Source organism: Perna viridis, chromosome 14 (assembly GCF_037379345.1).
Source record: "Perna viridis isolate PV_CMFRI_1.1 ecotype Kerala chromosome 14, ASM3737934v1, whole genome shotgun sequence".
NCBI lineage: Eukaryota > Metazoa > Mollusca > Bivalvia > Mytilida > Mytilidae > Perna > Perna viridis.
Genome location: NC_142458.1, coordinates 24,757,288 through 24,769,729, shown reverse-complemented (window position 1 = coordinate 24,769,729; position 12,442 = coordinate 24,757,288). Strand labels below are relative to the sequence as shown.

General features: G+C 31.9%; 1 pseudogene; it reads right to left on the bottom strand.

Annotated features, from left to right (window-relative positions):
* Window positions 1–6,823: 6,823 nt before the first annotated feature.
* On the bottom strand, window positions 6,824–7,864 carry LOC148598740 (uncharacterized; annotated as a pseudogene).
* Window positions 7,865–12,442: the final 4,578 nt, after the last annotated feature.

Genomic DNA, 12,442 nt, shown 5'->3' with positions numbered 1-12,442 from the left:
AATTTTGTTATTTTTACTTAAAATTTTCTAAATTTCATTCAAGAAAATAACACATGACACGCAATTTTAATTTTCGATACAGTTTTTTTCGAACGCCACAAAAAAAAAAAGAGTATTTGACCAATCGGGAAAACAGAACTTCGATCAGGTGACTTGCGTTTCCATGGAAGAGCGTCTTTAAGGTTAAAGGGTGAAAAGCGAAACTATAATCCACTGCGTCGGAAAAAAATGCTATATTTATTTGATTTGACAACAATATCATAACATATATCTTACGCTGTGATTTGCAAACGCTGCAAATGGTTTACATGGACGAGACCTATCGGAGGTTGGGTGATCGTTTTGTAGAACACAAACAAAGCGTCACCAATGGAGAGGATTGTCCAGTTGGGGAATATTTTCGGGAAGCAAACCACAGAGTTGATGACATGAAAGTAACTGTCCTTTGAAAACATGTTCAGGCGAAAAACAACGAATCATCAGCTTTCTTGAGACATCCAAAACCTTACGAATGAATATCAAAGCCCGTATTATTAAGTAACTATAACCCCGTTTTCAACTGCTTTTTTCGTTTTAGAAATTTTCATCTTGAAATTGATACATATCTCATAATGTTTAAGATCAGTTTTTAAGTGCACCTTGTTTCTGTGATAGGGATTGACATTTTTATCTTCAATACTTTTTTGGGCTCACATTTATCAATTTGTTTTTATGTTTTATTCATATTTTATTTGTATTTAATTCCTTTTTATCTTCCAAACGTGGAAATCGATCACAAATTTATTACGCTTATCTTACAAATTACACTATTACTGTTTAGTCAACTAATTGGGTGAGTATTTCCATGAAATATAGAATAGGAGATTAGATACCTGTATGTATTTATCGTTCACAAGTAAATCTGTAAATGATAATGAATTCCTTCTATCGGTTGAAAAAAATGTGATTTTTTTACGAGCTTGTGATATAGAAAACCTTGATGTAGTTATTTCTCGGTTATATAAAGCCGAAACATTTTTACATATACAACATGTACGGACAAATCGAACCAATTGTAATTTGGAAACACCAAGCTATATATTTGTTTCATTCAAAGAAAGTTCTGCAGGATATATATCTTTAACAAAAATATGGAAGTCGTCTTTGTTAAAAGCCAAAATTGTTGAAATTATTGTATAATTATTATTTTTCTACCAAATGTTGTTTGGAAGGGTCTTTATTTATTCTGGACATAAATTGTGATTCGAAACAATTCAGGAAATCGAAAGAGGTTTGTATTAAGTGGTGCACAACTGGTAGTCTAAATTTCCAATAACTTAATGATAAACGGTATTGTCAAAGAATGAAAATGTTGTCTAAAAGGAATTTGAGTGCTGTAAAAAGAAGTCCAATTAACATATTTTTTATTTTTGCCCGTTACTAAAAATGATCTAAATATATTCAATCAAATATATTCACATCCCGATTTAAAAAAAAAACCAAAAAAAAAAAAAAAAACCAAAAAAAAAAATAAAACCAATCTGATAAGAAATGCGAATTTCTGTTTAATGAGATTGTGTGGAAGTGTGGTGTATAGGGTTGAAAATCTAAACTTTGAACAGATTCGAAAGGTCATATATGGGCTTGTCATTCATCAAGCACTTCAATCTAGTTTATAACACTCCAAAAATATTTAATTCTGCTGTTTTCATAAGTATTGTTAATTTGTGGTGTATATCGAGCGCAGGAGTAGGTAAAAAAAGAAGTCTGGTTGTTGAGCAATGACTTGAAGAAGAAATATAGCTATATTTATATGGTGAAGTTCGGGAAGCCATTAATTTGTGAACATCCTAAGCTTACTAGTATACCACGTGACTTCATTCATCGGCTTCTGCATGTTTTTTATAAAACAAAATCAGTGAGATTGAATTAAATTGATTCAAATGTATAAGTATTTTTAAGAATCGGGAAAAATGGGAAAAATCAGAAACATGCATTTCAAAACCCCACCGATCTGATAATGTGATATCACTCAAAGATATTTTCTCTATTTGAAAAGACCATTATTTAGTCTCTGCACCACTGGCTTTGCTCAGAATTATTTTAATAGAACGTTGGAAAAATGAGGTATTTGACGGAGTTATCTGCCCTTGAAATGTTCCTTTTCAGTGCATTTCAATGAAATTATAACTCAATGCACCAACAGGATATGGAAAATATTGTCATTTTTCCTTGATTCTGATGCTGCAAATAGTCAAATTGCACTATCAAAATGGTGTTTTTTTCATACTATGTTTCATCCACTGCCTAATTCTTACAGAGACTGACACTTAATACACATATTCTTTCATCAATCTACATAGATGCAAGAATTGGATAATGTTTTTGATGAAATATGAAAGACTGCGATATACACGAACATTACAATACGTTAATAGCCCATTCAGTTTGCTCATATTTGGATTACGGGTATAATATTCTGGAATAAATTTGTTTCTAGCTTCTACAATGTCGGGATGGCTACAAATATGTAATGGTATTCATTTCCCGGAGTTTTACAAAATTTGCTTATTCGCTGTTGTATTGGTATGCTGGGCAACCTCCCAGTCTCAACAGTAAGTTTTTCATTAGAACATCAAAATTTTGTCATGTAAAATAGATCAGTCTTGTTCAGCTTAATCAGATAAGGCTCTAACTTCAGCCTTAAACGATCCACTTAACTCTCCCTGTGAAGAATTTCCTATAAAGCTAGTTTTGAGAACCAATCATGATTAAATTGATTTTAACATATTTTTCTTAACATTCAACTGATCATTCCATATAAAACTCGGTATAGTTATTGTTAGCGACTTCTTGTACTCGTAATTTCAGTACTTAATATTCGCATATGATTTGCATAAATATATAGTTATGCGCCACGTAATGCTGCAGATTTTCGCCGTGTGTATCGCCACAGCGTCATAGTTCTAGCTTCATACGTGATAAATATCATACACGTGTGTTCTACGTGTGTTTCTTGCTTGTATGAAAATGGGAAGTTTACATGAAATGATCGGTTAGCTTTGAACAATACCCAGTTTCCGATACAGGCACAGGGGCTCGTTACAAGACTATATAAGTCATATACAATAGCAGGGCCCGATATCTATGAATATTCATTGCCAGGTGTTTAATCTGGTTCCTATATATTCTGGTCCCTTGTCAACATCATAAGCGACCCAAAGATATCGCTATGTTACGGTCGAAATCGGAATTTTCCCATTCCGGAATGGGACACATCCTGAATTGGAATAACGCGAGATTCCACGTTATTCCGTTTCAGGCCGTCCGATTCCGGAATGGGACGATCTCGTGTTTTGACATACACCCGATGAGGAATATGTAATACAAGACTGATACCTCTTACTAAAACTTTTGATATCTTTAAATGTTGTTGCTTTTCTATAACTGTGTTCAATTTCCCACTTAAAGACAAAATATCTCTGTCCTCCTGCTTTCCTGTGAATTTTTGTTCCAATTTTCATATAGGTACCCTTTAACAGTATTTAGTCAAATATCTCAAATTTTGCAAAAAAAGACAAGTTTTGATAAAAAAAAAATTCAGTTACCTTTTTAAATGTTTGACCTTCAGCAGTTAATCAGTGAACCTACCCATTTTACTGAACACTCATCATCCCTTATAGACCTTATCATGGTCAATAATCCAAGTAACCTGTTGATAACTGATGTAGGTTTACATCTCTTAGATCAAGTTCGCTTCCATTTACCCATTCTTGGAATATTAAATCTCCCAAAATCTAACCCACAAAGACCCTTTAAAAGTAAAATCTATCTATATGAACAAGCAGATTATAACCTACTGAGAGATCGTTTTGCTAGAGTAGATTGGGAATCCCTATTTGTAAATATAAGTGTTTTTAATAATGAGGAGAAACAGGCCTATGGAGAGTGGTGAAGTTAGTGCTAAATTTAACATTTCATCGAATTAAACTTATTTTCTTGGGTAATATTGCTTGCTCATGCTTAAAAGTTCCCATTGCATCACTGTATTGGAAAGATAGTTCAATAAAAATTCTTGCAATGACCACTGATATAAATTTTCAATGAATTATGAGAATTTTTTATCCGATTTTCAAACATTATCAAAGAAAAAATGAATTTAAAAATGGTCGAAAATCAGGTAAAAATTTTAGTTTGTATCTAATTGTCTTCTTAGCAATACTTGATATTATAATGATAGAGTTCATACTTGACTCCTAGTTAAATCACAAAAATAAATACTTAATAATTATCTTATTCCATATTTTCCACTGATCTTGTTAGGATTCATGGAAACCGTTTTCTTATTTTGTGGTTTTGCCATAAGTGAAGTTATATAGTGCATAATCATATATGTGATGTTTGAATTGAATAAAGCAGAAGTAAAAAGTTTAAAATTTATATTTATTATTCTATAAAGATTATTGTAGTGTTGTAGAATTTATAAATAGAAATATGATGGTCTTGAATTAATGATAAAATCAAATAAATATATAATTAAATCTAAACTTGTTGTTGTTTTGTTAAAAAAAATTTGCATTTTCAAACTCATTTTGCAAAGCTCAAGTTTGAGATCAAATAGAGAACGTTGTGTTTATTTTTTATTTAATTTATTTTGCTATTTAGTACTTAATATTTAGATACACATTGTAATATGCACGGTGTCTCATTATATCCATAGACCTGTGATTAAATTTTTTATGAAAATAAACTAAAATACTGCCGTTTTAGGGACAATTTTGTTCTGTGATTAAATAGTGAACTATTGTAAGAAAAAGTTCGTTATAATACTTTTTAAATTCTATTAATGTGATTTTTATATGTTATCTGTTTTTAGATACTTACAACGCACGATTTAACTTAAATAACTTGCAGCTGGGTATCAGGGTATAGATTGATCTTTGACCACTCTTTAATTACTGCAAAATAGTAGAAAAAATTACAATATTTCAGTTAGATAAAGATGATATTCAAAAAAAATAAATTTATCTTTCCACTGACATATAATATATAAAATATTGTCAAAATCGGTATCACATGCTGTATCAATCCAAGATTTCTATATCAGGTCGAGGGTTGACACAGCGTGTGATACAGGTTTTAAATCTTCATGTTCATTATATCATATATTTTAACCAAACTTACAAGTATGGTCTGTGAAGGGTTGTGATATAGGTCTGGAGGTGTGATATAGGGTATGCAATAAAGGAGAGATGGTATAGTGTTAAAACAAAGCCGTATACCATATGGGCCCTTTAAGTTCTAAACATTCATCGCACGAAAATATATATGTAGATATCCCATATGTACGAAGACCAGACAATAATACAATCCACCTGTGCGAAAGTATACATTATAAGTAAGTATATTAACAATAACGATCACACGGTAATATCACGGTAAGCAATCGCAGAGTCTTCATCGATCCCCGTACGTGGGAGAATAGTTAAGGAAGTTAGACCATTACTTCAGTTTATCGATCCATGCGGTGAAAATCTCTACACCTGTCCATGAAACGCGAAGCTGAAACATTAACTTAAAAAATAAATGAAATAGAAAAAGACTGGTTGGGATGAAAAAAGGTGGGTTTACTAACATGAGTATTCATTTTCAAAATGTTATTATAGTATCCCTTGTCGGGCAAGCCAAAAATAAAATTTAAAATTAAAATGTTAAAGAAATAAATTCAAATAGAAATATTTCTATAGCAGCAAAATTAAACAATATAAAATAAAATGTATGGTATTAATGTAGTGTATAATAAAATAGTAATTTAGGGAGGCAACATTGTAGCGGAATCAAAACAATGTAATCAAGGGACAAAGACATGCAAAATAGATAAACACAAAAAAGAACACATATATACCTATATATATGTATAATAAAAATAAATAAAATAATACATAAAAAGTAACATAAGTAAATGGAAGAGTATATAGAAGGTAGTATACCCGCTAAGGTTAGAAAGTTCAGCTGATTATTAAGTGTTAAACGAATAATCACTGAATTGAAAAGTTTTTGGGAGATTTATGGATAAATAAGGTGTTGATCTATAGCAATGTGTTAATTAATAATGAAAAAAATGTGGTGTAAGAGCTAATTTAGCGTGTTCCCTGTACAAATCTCGAAATATGCACTGAAATATCTAAGAAACGAGATTGTCCCATTCCGGAATCGGACGACCTGAATCGGAAGATCGTGGAATCTCGTGTAATTCCGATTCAGGACGCGTCCATTCCGGAATGGGCCATATTCCAATTTTGGGCGTAACAGCTACAGAGTACCTCTTTTAAAAAAAAAAATCACACACATGTCTATGTGTATGTGTTTTTTTTGCTTGTATGAGAACGGGAAGTTTACATTTAAAGATGAAATCGGAAGTCACCCGATTTTTTTTAGCATAAAGCATTCCTGCCATTTCGGATGGTGAAAGTATGCTAAAATCAGTGACCGAGAGTATTTGACGATTAGCGGCTTTGATGACGTCAGTCTTTGATTTTAAAGATAGTACTTATTTTTCTTTCGTTTCAAACCTTGTTTCCTTTCAATTACACAAAAGTTTAGGTAGGGTAATGTTTATTGATGTTAAATTTCTGAATTTCATTAATATTTTTGTATATAATTTTTACATTTCTTAAAATAAAAGTAAAACAAATGTTAAAATTGTATTTTACTTTTACAAATTAATAATAATTTAAGTTTATTATATTCTTACATATTTTTTTAAAATCTGATGTTTTCAATATAAAAATGGTATAAAATGTTCCAATATTCGATATTCAATATTCAATATTTTATCATAGTCTCACCACTTGCAATATACATATACAATACAATAAAAACAATAGTTACAAATATAAAACACTAACAAGTGCCATTCTAAAAAGAATTATGAGAGACTGTATAAATCTACAATGTATGTCTCTTATTATGACAAACCAATTACATATTCATGAATATAAAAAGGTATTTCTTCTATTTAAAATATTAAAACAGGTTTTGGCAACCATATAACCACAATCATCTGATTTAAAATGGTAAATAACTTTTTCATCTTCATTTAGATATCTAAATATATCACTATATCTATCAATGTCTTGAAATAAATTCAATCTTAAGTCTGCATATAGTGAACACTGCATTAAGACATGTTTCTCATCTTCAATAGAAGAATCATTACAGAAAGAACACTTTCTATCTTCGACATTTTTACCCTCGTATCGACACGTTTCAATTTTGAGTGGGGCAACACCACACCTAAATTTTGCAAAAGCACTTCTATATCTATAATTACTAATACTTAGTAAATATTTCTCAGTTTGATACACATTCTTAAATAACTTATAAGTACGTAATTTTTTACCAACACTTTGAGCAATAATTCTATGTTCCCATTCTGATATATACTTCTCAAAAATAAGATTTTCTAAATTTGAAACATCTCGTCTATTTAAGACATTTTCAGTGTCAATAAAATTATAAAAGGTACACTCTCTTAGCTTATCTTTAACTTTATAGCACCAATTTTTCTTATTTATATTTACACTCCATTGAAAAATTTTATAGTTAACTCTGTCTCTTTCTATAACAGTACATCTCTTCCACTGTCTAAAAACATTTGACCATTGTTTTGTGCATGGAGGTCTCCAACCCATATCACCACTGATAGCATCATTAGGTGTATACTTCCCTACCCCCATAAAAAAATCTGATAGCTCTGTTCTGGACAGCGTTTATGCATGAAAAATTTCTGGTTCCCCAAATAGCAGAACCAGTTTATCACTGGCCAGACCAGGGTATCAAACAGTTTAGTAAATGTAGGATATTGGAAACCACCATGTTCCGTTTATCAACTTCAAGGACGCTTACCCTACCGGTGCACCTGGTCCATGCTCCTAGTTTTTAGTGGAGTCCGAGTTGCTCATTTACTTTTGTTACTTTGTATGTATGATTTTAGTTACTTTATGTTCTTTGTTGTGTATGTCTGTTTTCCATGTCTGGTCTTTGTCCCTGGATTACATTCTTTTGATTACCGCTATAACCTTGGTTCCCTTGATTACTCTTTCACTAATTAATCTCAACAGTTAAATACCTATAAAACATTGTTATAAAAACACCAATTGTTATAATATAAACATCTATTGAAGTATTTTTGTTGGTATTCAAGGAATAGGTAACATAAAATGTTGGCATTCGAGGAAGACACCAGGAAAATGGATAATAACATTATAGGATTGCTTAAGAGGTGATTATAGAAAATAGAAGCCACTTTATCCTTTAATTACAGAAATCGGGAATTCGCATATTTGGAAGAATAATACTAGTAATTTTAAGTATATGTCTATTAACGCCATCAAGTGCTGGTCATGTTCAGAACAGTCATTATATCTTGTCTCAAACCTGTACAAATAATCAATGAATAATGACAATCTCTTTGTAATTCTCCAATTCCTTGATACCTGTCCCTATGTTTATATTCGGACGACGCCACGAATTTCATTTTGCCTTCTGAGCATTGGAGTTACAAGACGGTTGACATTTATTGAACGTCATATATTGTCTTTTTTCTCCATGGAAAGTGGTTCATTTTGGGGTTTTATTGTTGTTTCTGATATAGAATTGGTATTTCATATTTGGACATTAGTGCTGATGTGTAGGAAAAAAATCCTCAGGAAAAATCGATTTATACGATTGGTTTTAAATCTAAGTATAAGTGATTCTTTCTTGGCGATAATGTTTTCATATGATGCATTTTCAAGTCTCTTTCACAATGGAAGTGTGGAGAACAAATATCAGTGTGCGCTTTTGAAGGATTTGGTAGGCGGAACACAAATTTTCGCTCTTTTTCAAACATTACAAATTTGTATGGAGCAATTAAATGCGACCTATGTAATAAGAAAACGCTTCATGTCATATCTTACATCTCCTGTCGCCTTGTTTGTAGAACTGTGTTTCTTTCAGTTGGTTGGTATATTTCGGTTTTCATTCATCAATATTCCAAAGGCTGGTCCGTGTATTGTCTGCTGGATTAAAACATGCTGTTTTGTATCAAGAATTTATTTGCACTTTGAAAAACCATGAATTGAGTTTTTAAGCTGATATTGTGGTTAGCAGAGCTATGTACATCTTTAAAATGTATGTTCTCGTCAAACAGGAAGTGGATATCCATGGCACCAAACTTCATACATGTGTTCTATTATTAAAACTTTATTGAAATTCAGCAAAAACAGATTGATTGATTGTTGGGGTTTAACGTCCGAGCAGCAATATTTCAACTATATTCAGACAATGAACATGAAATGGATGATAAAATGAACATGAATGGTAATGAAATGAAAAAAAAAAAGGATGGGACACAAGGATAATAGGGTCGACAAATTTAGATTGCCACTAGAAAAAAGGAGAGATGGATAAGGTCGGGCAATTTAGCCTCCTGTGGTGGAGTGCAAAGGTTCCTACTCCTATCTAGTACCACAGCAGCGTTCTTTAACTTGCAAGGAAGTGACATCTTTCCCAACACGGTGCACCACTATGGTTTGCAGTCAGGTTTTCCGTATTATAGCCTGACAACCCCAGCATGTAACACGCCAGGGGTACCCCATTCCACCGCCTGGGGCACACAACCCAGTTGCTCTGTAGGCAGAGCGCCTAGCCCTCGGCTAGGTTTCTGAGCACTATTTAGTCGCCTTTTATGACAAGCTTAGCTCTGCTGCAGGCCTATTCTTTTGACACCCGGACCTGCAAAAACAAAAAAAAAAATGATTTGATTTTATAGAAAATTAATGATACTACCAATGGTGAGCCCCCTCAAAGGCTATATTTCCCCACCTTTTCTGACTTTCTGGATTCGCTACTGATTATGTAAAACAGTTAATTGCATATTGCGGTCAAATGAATGAACAGACACACGAAAAGACTAACAAATGCCACGATCACTTGTCATGGTTCAAGTCCAAGCAGATTCTCCTCAGTATATAAAACCTACCTTGAAAAAAATAATCATTTTGGCATATTGGAAACATTAAATCATTAGGTATAAGCTTCTTTTGTAATTCTTATTCCCTGAGAGAGAGAGAGAGGGAGAGAGAGAGAGAAAGAGAGAGAGAGATCATGTGTATTTCTTATAGAGAAACAAATTAGAAATGACAAGCATTATATAATCAAAACTTTATTAGCTCGATCCAAACCCCCGGAGAGGGTAAAAACCTACAATAAACAAAAAACACAATTTTACAAACATGAATATGCAAAAAATCATAATATTCAAAACTAACAGAACATATACAATGTTATGAACCCTATTTTGACAATATGTGTAGGGTAAATGTTTCAAAGTTTCTGTCAATTTGGCTTTCCATACATGCAGGACATGTAGTAATGTCATAAATTCTAAAAATAAATTGCAAAGTTTCAAAATAAATGTTCTGGCCAGATTCAATGCAAAAAATATCAGCATAAATACTCATAAACTTAATCACAATATTCATATATATCATGACAATAACAAAATGGTTTAAACATACATCTATAATGCAAAACTGTTGACAACAACGTCTATATTCATTCAGAAGATAGTTCTTTTCTTTGACACATACCTTAAAAGTACAAAGTTTGGTCAGGAATTAACGTAAAGTTTGAATGTAAACATTTGCAAAACTAGTGACCGGGTTAATATTTGAAATCACTTGAGTGTTTGTCTTCACAGTGTGATGTTGTCTAGTTACTGGGAAATTGTAAAATGACTAATTGACCAGCTATGTTTATAAAACAAGGTTACACAGACTAGTATTAAGTTAAAGTACTTTGACATGCAAAGAATAGTACTTACATCTTGTTGGACAGATCCAGTTCTTTAAACCGTCTTCAAACTAGTGTGTGCTCCTTGCACGCGTGTGTAAGATAATACGCACACTGATAAAGATTTGCTCTAACCTATTTCAACAAACTAGTGTGTGCTCCTTGCACGCGTGTGTAAGATAATACGCACACTGATAAAGATTTGCTCTAACCTATTTCAACAAACTAGTGTGTGCTCCTTGCACGCGTGTGTAAGATAATACGCACACTGATAAAGATTTGCTCTAACCTATTTCAACAAACTAGTGTGTGCTCCTTGCACGCGTGTGTAAGATAATACGCACACTGATAAAGATTTGCTCTAACCTATTTCAATTATTATTTTATTATATAGCAGTGATTTACCAATTGTTCCCAGTGTAATTTTTTTTTCGATAATTCACACTGTGAAATAAATTCGGTAACTTCACTCTCACGGTTTCTCCCGCCAAAAGGTCACACCACGAAAATCAATCAGCCGTACAAAAGAAATTTAAATTTGTGTTGAAAACAACAATGAATAATGAAGGAAATCTAAATAATAAATAGAATAATCAATTGGTTATCGTGAATAACTCAAATATGATCAAGAACGCATTAAGATTTATAGTCATATAAATATATGGTCATATTTTGGTTATCCACTCTTTCCAATTAATTATCCTATTGATCTTATTAATTCTATGGAGATGCCATCATCTAGATATCATCGATGTTGGTTAATTGAAAGACAAAGGAACAGTAAACTGGGATGATCGAATTAATTGTAAATCAAATATGCATGACAAATAAAGAAGACTTGTATTACATGTACATGTATAATGCATGGGTACAATATTCTTGTTCGGTCATTTTTTTTTGAAATTTTAAAACAATGATGTAAATATTTATAGCCTCTATTGTCTTATAGTGCTAGATTATTAGAATTTCAATTTCATGGCCTCTATATGTATTATTCTATATTTGATATTTTTGAGAAAATTGTTTTTTTAAATATGTAATTTAAAATAGTTTAAAAACATTTGTTTTAAAACGTTTTTAAAAAAATAATATATTGAAATGTTTTTGTAACATTTCTACAACTATTTATTGAACATTTCAGAAAACCTTATTAAAACCATATCTGGAATGTAATGAAAACATTATCAGAAAGTCATTATGGAAGGTTAAATTATACAAGTGTTTTATCATCATACAGAAACAATAGTTGTTACATACATAGCATACTACGTCGATAGTATACACGATTGAGTATACCCATTCACGCTTCAAGCAAAACAACAGTTTTTATATCCCACTCTAATATTGCAATCACATTGACCGTCTGTCTGTTTCACTTTACTGTAGTAAATTTCTCAGCATCTGTTGTAAGAGTAATCAAGGGAACCAAGGTTATAGCAGTAATCAAAAGAATGTAATCCAGGGACAAAGACCAGACATGGAAAACAGACATGCACAACAAAGAACATAAAGTAACTAAAATCATACATACAAAGTAACGAAAGCAATTGAGCAACTCGGACTCCACTAAAAACTGTGAGCATGGACCAGGTGCACCGGTAGGGTAAGCGTCTTATGTTTTTCTAGA